We start from the raw sequence: 8510 nt of genomic DNA on the forward strand, positions 1-8510 counted from the left end.
TGAGAGGGATCGGTGGTGATTGTGATGAATGGAGAATGAGAGGAAGAAATTGACATAGGAAGAGGAGGTGATGGTAATTTTTGCAATACAGTGCGAAAACAACAGCAGGGTGAGCTCGAGCTCGAATGGATTAAAGGTAATTTTTCTGTTCCTTTTAATTTGTTTGTCGTTCTCTCTGTTTGGTTAACCAGGGAGGGAAAGGCTATTTTTATGTAACCTCACAAATCATCTTCTCTGTTCAATCTACAGGTTAATCATCAATCATGGGTGTTCTTTCTCTCTCAAGCACTGTGTCTGTCTGTCTTATGGAGCGCTCCATAAATGTTCTGTTCTGTTCTGTGTTGTACGCATCAATGTCCTGTGTAGTGTTGTGGTTGCGTCTTGTGTAAATGTTTGTTGTTTTTTGTGTCTGTTAATTGAGAGAGAAAGTCCATGCAGAGGAGAATATGCACGGGTGGTTGAAGGGCCAACTTGATCAACAAATAATGGAATGCATCCAGAGTGAGTTAGTACTCATGGCAATATTTTCTTGAATTATTTTTAAATTCATTCGGCCAGGCCCTTCTTTATGTTTCTTTTTCTGATGAGTTGGAATTTTATATACAGGAGTTGCTGGAGTAGCGTTTCCGGTGCTTTTGGAGCAGAGAATGAGGATTTTCCAGCGCCCATCAGTTTGCAGAGTTTCAATCGAAAATGAAAATTTCCTAAGAAGCCAGGTTAGTATGCTAAAATATCTCGCCCCCATCTGTGTGGTCATCCTTCCTTGACATTTCTGTTTGTGAATATTTTCCATTTCCATTTAGAAAATCTACCTACCCACGGAGTGCATCTCTGTCATCCCTTCTATATGGAATTTCAGTTAAGATTTGTCGCGTTCAAATTATTTTGTTCTTTCTTCAAGCCAGAACCGTTTGAATTTAATACCCTGAACTTTCTGTTACACCTAGTACAACACCTGTTCTGCATCGATACTCATCACCTCTTCATCGATGTGTATTTCCAAGTCCTCATGGATGTGTTGAAAGCCGATATAACTGGTTAGTAGTCAATGAATTGTAGTCTGGTGAAATTCCTTTTGATGCAGGCGTTAGTAGTCTGGTCTTATTATTGTTATTATTTATGATGCATCTGAATCCTAGGTTGCGTTAACAAAATCTCTGTTAACATTTTGGAATAACTGCAAGAAATTGTGTGGTAATTTCCTCTCTACTTAGCCCTAGTACATAATACAAGTTACGTTGCAATCGGTATTAAATCACAGCCCAACATCTCAACTCTTATATAAATTCTATAGGGTTATTTGGAATGGTAAACCGTTCTCGGGTTTCCAACAAGGAGTGGCGCGACCTCTAAAACTTCTTCCCGTCGCACGAATTTTCATTGCATCTGCTTCTAACCAGGCTGCTTACACTTATAACAACTCCAGAGGCGTCTCGTCTGTTAGTTGTACTTTATTTAACCCGATAGGCCTGTCTATGTTCTAGAATTTTAATTTATTTAGCTGCTTACACTTATAACTCCATAGGCGAATAGGGGTCTCGTCTGTCAGTTGTACTTTATTTAACCGGATAGGCATGTCTATCTTCTAGAATTTTAGTTTATTTATCCAGGCTGCTTACACTTATAACAACTCCATAGGCGAATAGGGGTCTCGTCTGTCAGTTGTACTTTATTTAACCCGATAGGCCTGTCTATGTTCCAGAATTTTAATTTATTTACCAGATTAAGGTAAGTCGAGGATGGGGATTTATTTATAACCTTCAGTGAACATGTTGCTAATATTCTTAGTAATATTTGAAGATAGAAAATTAGATTGATTTTAAAAATAATTAATATGATGAACACGTACGTGTGTTATAACATCAGAGGTACAAGTGTCACATGAGAGGAGCCTCCCCAACTTGACACTTAGGTATGATGTTATAGCTTCTTGATTTTTCATTAATGCAGGTCCTTTAGCTTTCCGCTCCATAAAAAGCATGGCCTCGTGCCCAATACACTACCAATTAGCCACATAGGAAACCTAGAAACCAACAATTGGCTAACGCCAAGGGCAGCCAAGATATGCATCATACATTACATAATTGATCGACTGATCCAAGAGTTTGCCATGGATGCTACGAGCAACAGTTGTAATATAAGCTGAGGACTTGATGTGTATATGTTTTCCTATTAAACCAAATTCTGCTTCAATATATCCAACCAGAGAGGTGTACAACTTTTGTCCTCTACACAGGCCTTTTTGTCATCCTTCCATTTTCACGTCAGGCCTCTTTGTCATCCTTAGCTCTCATGCCTCTTTGAGAATGCTATATATAATTATGTTCATCCATACTCATCGATGTGTTTCCAAGTCTAGCAACAGTTGAAAATCCAAATAACATGATCTCAAAATCCCACTTGTTCCTACTTTCTTCTTCTCTGCTACTTTTCTTGCCATTTGTTTTCATTCTTCAATCCTTCCTGCTCTTCCATGGCCGTCTCACCCCAAATCCCATTTTTGATACACACAATAACGCCTCCAAAAACATGCTAAACGTAAAAGTCAAGACACTACCCTCAATTATCTATCTCAGGACCGAAATCCCCATTAAGAGGAAGGTTCTGAGTTTAGAGTATACCCCCATTAAGAATCAAGTGGTTCTAGAACAACTTACCAAGATTCAATTCTCGGCCAAAGTGGAGGCCTTCTTCAACCTCCGATTCTACATCACTTGGTTATAGCAAATCATCTCCTTAACCCTCTCTTTATCTTCATTATTTTAGTTTATCCACATGTATTAATTTTAATTTATTCTTTCTAATTATTTTACTCTTTCTGTCTCTATTTTTTTTTCACCTCAGAACCCAAGCATTGCTTGTTTGAATCTATTCTTGAATAAATTCATCAAAGATTTGTTTAAACATATTCAAGGGCACCTCAAACTCAACCAGTTGCCCCTCTTCCTTCTGTGTCCATTTGATTTAACATGAACCCAAGGCGTAGATGAGAAGCCAATACCTGCCAATTGAATTGTGAATTTGAATCTTGTTGTTTTGGCTACATTGGCAGAATCTTTTTGTTTCCTTAGCCTTTTGCTTTACACATATCTCTGGAGTGTTATGTTTCCAGGTTGGAGCCGAAAGGGCTTTAAATTATTAACTGTTTTTACTTGGCAATGTTTTGTGTCCGGCAAGGTCCAGCTTCAAATAGAGAAGAACCCAGAAATTTCTACAACTTTATTTTTAATATTGGTTTATTTTTTGTTATTTCCATGGTTCCATATCACAAAAATGAAATTTAGGAAAAATATCCAGGAATTCTATTAATACATATCCCATAAGTGTCGTTAGCCGGTCTTGATCAAAGCCGCTGCCATTTTCAGATTCCCAGAATAAGCAAGAAAATGCAGAGAGAGAGAAACACCCACCCAACAACAACATATTCCAACAACACCCACAAAGATAAAAGACAAAGTATAATGTATAATGCATTTCAAATACCTGTGAAAATATTTAACCCACATGGTAAGTCATTACTCTAGATAGAGGTATTCCTTTGACCGTAGTGGTAACATGAGTTGCTTCTTCATCAATTGTCACCCTTCATGAGTTGCTTCCTCATCAAATTTTCCAAGTAGATGTATTGTTTCCAAGTAGTCAAACGGAGGTCATCTCTGCTGGTTATGAGACGAACCCTTTAGTATTGCTCATGCGCACTCACAGAATGTCACGATGCTGGAATAAAACAATCATATAACTTGAAAACCATCTCCTAAAAAATGGGTCACGTTGCAACTCTCACATAATCAAAGATTTTTTTTCATTTTTCTTATTAATTGAATTACGTAGTTGTATTAATTATACACCTAGATGTTCTCTCTTTCAAAGTTTTTTTAATTAAATTTCCAATGTTTACTTTTTCTTATTAATTGAATTACGTAGTTGTATTAATTATACACCTAGATGTTCTCTCTTTCAAAGTTTTTTTAATTAAATTTCCAATGTTTACTCACAAAAATATATTTACTAATACCTAGTTTTATTAATTTTTGCTTCAAGATGTTTTTTCTTTCGATGGTTTTTTATTAAATTTCTAATGTTTACCAAGAACCTGCATTGTCCATTTAGAATTTCAAAAATAAACATGTACCACATTATTCATTATTTTATTTTATATTTTAATTTGAAAAATAAATATAACATTTAATTGTTGAAAATTTTATTTACTAAATGAAATTTTACTGATTTTATGAATAAAAGTATGTTATTGTTGTATTGAAGTTAAAAGTTACCAAATGTGTTTTTTTTATTTACTTTTAATATGTAATGGTTAGATTTAATTGTTATTATGTTAAATTTATAAATTATATCATACTTGTATCACTTTATATTATTAATATTATATTCATATTTTTTCTTAATATTTTTCATATGCATTATAGGTTTATGGTGTTTTATATATATATATATATATAATGGATTTTTTTTTTTTTTATGAATTGTACATTTAATTATGTTACAAGTTGTTAGGAAAGATTTGTATACTAACAATATCATTTCAATGTTGTATGTTGCAGAAAATTTATCAATACCAAAGTTGCTCGAGGGTGGGTGGAAGACATTATCTATTTTTATGTTTTGTAATGTTGTAATTAGAAAAAAATATATATTTTTTGTTTAGATGGGCCCATCAAAGAATGTACATGAACACAAACTATCATTAATAAAATGAGTAGGCTTTTTTTTTGTGTTGGAGGGGAATTCAACCCCTCCAAAAGGCTCTTAGGAAGGTTAAATGGTAACCCTCCTTTGAGTTGTGTTCCTTGTGCTCATGGTATGATTTTCATGATCTTTATTTTATAGTAACTCCAATATGCACAAACACAAACACGTCCTTTTATTATAATAATAATTTGTAAACATGTTTTAAACATCTTCCCAACATACACACAAATAGCAAAATCAAGCACAAACACATCCTTTTATTATAATAATAATTTATAAACATGTTTTAAACATCTTCCCAACATACACACAAATGGCAAAATCACTTTTATTCACATATATCATTTAACATTTTTTCAATGTTTTAAATATCTTCCCCACATACACACAAATACCAAAGTCACTCTTATATTTCACATAAATTACTTAACATTTTTTCAACATTTTAAACAACTTCCACACATGCACACAAATGGAAAAACCAATCTTATTGACATAAATTATATAACATTTATAACCTAAATTTATTTATATTTTTTAATTTCTAAATTTTTTTTTTTTTTTAGATTTTGAATTTCCTTTGATTTGTTTTTATTTGTTTACTTATATATTTTTATTTTAAGTATGTCATTAGGATATTTATATTATATATTTTTTTTTTTCATATATATATATATATATATAATTTAATATTTACATTGATATTTTTATAAATTTAAATTAAATATTAATATATTATTTAGAGTGTTTGTGTTTGTAAATATTTAAATATTTTTATTATTTATTTGTATAAATTTACTATATCTAAATATTTGTGTATTGGTTTTATTATTTATATATAATAAATATATTCTTGAAGGCTTATATATTTATTTATTTGGGTTATAATGTATGCTTTGGATTTTTTATTTTGTATGTATATATGAATGTATTATTTTCAGAATATATGAAATGATAGTGTTTGCATTACTTGTATGTACTTCTTTGGAATGTTTATTCTTCTATGCTTATGAATGTCTCATTTTGCATGCTTTTGAGTATTCTTTATTTGTATGTCTATGTGTTTATTGTTTGAGTATGCCTTGAGTGTTAGAGTGGTGGTTTCATTGTTTGCATGTGTTAGAGTGGTAGTTTCATTGTTTACATGTATATAGTTATTTATCTTAAAAAGTTGCTTGTATTATCTTGAGTGCTTTTCAGTATTCCTTCATTATTTGCTTTGTGTGTGTATTCTTTGAGTATTCTTGTGTATGGATATTGTTTACTTGTATGTGTATGAATGTATTCTTTGTTGTATTTGTATGAGTATTATTCACTTGTATTCTAGATATGTGTATGAATGTATTCCTTCATTATTTTCTTTGTGTGTGTATTCTTTGAGTATTCTTGTGTATGGATATTGTTTACTTGTATGTGTATGAATGTATTCTTTGTTGTATTTGTATGAGTATTATTCACTTGTATTCTAGATATGTGTATGAATGTATTCCTTCTTTATTTGCTTTGTGTGCGTATTCTTTGAGTATTCTTATGTATGGATATTGTTTACTTGTATGTGTATGAATGTATTCTTTGTATTTGTATGATTATTATTCACTTGTATTCTAGATATGTGTATAAATGTATTCCTTCATTAGTATTCTTGTGTATGGATGTTGTTTACTTGTATGTGTATGAATGTATTCTTTGTTGTATTTGTATGAGTATTATTCACTTGTATTCTGGATATGTGTATGAATGTATTCTTTGCTGCATTTCTATGTATGTGTATGAATATGTTCTTTATGTCTATATAGATATATTCTTTGATATATTCGTGTGTCCCTTGTTTACTTATATTCTTGGTATGTGTATGAATGTATTCTTTGCTACATTTGTATGTGTCTTGTTTACTTGTATTTGTATGAATGTCTTCTTCAACTCTGTATGAATCTATTCTTTGCTACATTCGTATGTGTCTTATTTACTTGTATTCCTTGTATGTGTATGAATGTATTCTTCATGTGTGTAATGTGTCTTGTTTACTTGTATTTGTATGAATGTCTTCTTCAACTCTGTATGAATCTATTCTTTGCTACATTTGTATGTGTCTTGTTTACTTGTATTCCTTGTATGTGTATTATGAATCTATTCTTTGCTACACTTGTATGTGTCTTGCATAATTGTATTCTTTGTATGTATGTGTCTTATTTACTTGCATTCTTTGTATGTATGTGTCTTGTTTACTTGTATTCCTTGTATGTGTATGAATGTATTCTTCATGTGTGTATGAATCTATTCTTTGCTACACTTGTATGTGTCTTGCATAATTGTATTCTTTGTATGTATGTGTCTTCTTTACTTGCATTCTTTGTATGTATGTGTCTTGTTTACTTGTATTCCTTGTATGTGTATGAATGTATTCTTCATGTGTGTATGAATCTATTCTTTGCTACACTTGTATGTGTCTTACATAATTGTATTCTTTGTATGTATGTGTCTTGTTTACTTGCATTCTTTGTATGTATGTGTCTTGTTTACTTGAATTCTTTGTATGTGTATGAATGTATTCTTCATGTGTGTATAAATCTATTCTTTGCTACACTTGTATGTATGATTGTATTCTTTCTATGTGTATGAATCTATTCTTTTGGTATACATGAACCTTTCTTTGTTATATTTGTATATATATTATTTACTTGTAGATATATGAATGTAATTTGTGTGAATATATATATTTTTAAATATTTATTTATATGATTATAAATACACTATCATTATTTCTATATATTATTTAGAATATTAACTTGTAAATACATTATTTTAAATACTTGTGAAAATATTATTATTCTTATTATGGTTTTTTATTTTTATTTTTTATCCAATTTTTTATTATTTTGTTTTTCACTTCTGATTTTTTTCCTATTTTTATCATTTTTAAAATGAAAAATAATATACATATTACATAATATTAGCCTTCCAAGCACAACGCAATTAATGGTTATCATGTTATAAAACATTATGAAAACCATGAGACTCAATGTTCAAATCCTCTAGAAAGGAACAAACAATAACATGACATTCATAATAACATCAATTTGTAATAACACATATCAATTAATTATTTAATATTAAAATCAATACAATAAATAAATTAAATTAATTTTATTTAAAAATTAAATTAATTTTATTTAAAAATTTGTTAAGTTTAATAATTTATATAAAAATAAATAAATAAATAAATTCATAACACTAAAATATTAAGAGATGCAATAAATGTAATTGTCAACATACAATAAATAAATTAAATTTATTTTATTTAAAAATTCGTTAATTTTAATAATTTATAAAAAAAAAAAATCATAACACTAAAATATTAACTTATACAATAAATGTAATTGTCAACATAATATCTATACTGAATCTTCATCACATATATAAAATAATGTTAATTCTAAAATTCAGAATACACATATATAAAATAATGTTAATTCTAAAATTCAGAATACACATATATAAAATAATGTTAATTCTAAAATTCAGAATACACATATATAAAATAATGTTAATTCTAAAATTCCGAATAAGCATAATAAATGTGATGTGTGTGAATATGTGAGTCAATATGTGTAATGTTTGTGGGTATGTGTATGTTTGTGTGCACCCTTTGTTTGTTGTATGGATGTATGCATGTGATTAATTGTGCCTCATTGACAATGGATTGTGTGGGTGCGCCTCATTGGTTAGTCCCATGTCAATGATGGACCGTTTTTGGGGTCATATATGCTCTCATCTTCACGTGGTTGACCCTATTAGTAGAGATT

The 8510-nt window shown here is 29.9% G+C and overlaps 1 long non-coding RNA gene across 1 annotated transcript; it reads left to right on the top strand.

Moving 5' to 3' along the window:
• Positions 1-11: 11 nt before the first annotated feature.
• On the top strand, positions 12-4697 carry LOC149217037 (uncharacterized). The gene is made up of 3 exons (XR_016250619.1): positions 12-136; positions 607-716; positions 4560-4697. It is a non-coding gene; the product is annotated as an uncharacterized LOC149217037 (long non-coding RNA).
• The last annotated feature ends 3813 nt before the right edge of the window (positions 4698-8510 follow it).

Source organism: Pinus tabuliformis, chromosome 1_1 (genome assembly GCF_031772625.1).
Source record: "Pinus tabuliformis cultivar Carrire ecotype Pingquan chromosome 1_1, CPIR1, whole genome shotgun sequence".
In the NCBI taxonomy this organism is placed as follows: Eukaryota; Viridiplantae; Streptophyta; class Pinopsida; order Pinales; family Pinaceae; genus Pinus; species Pinus tabuliformis.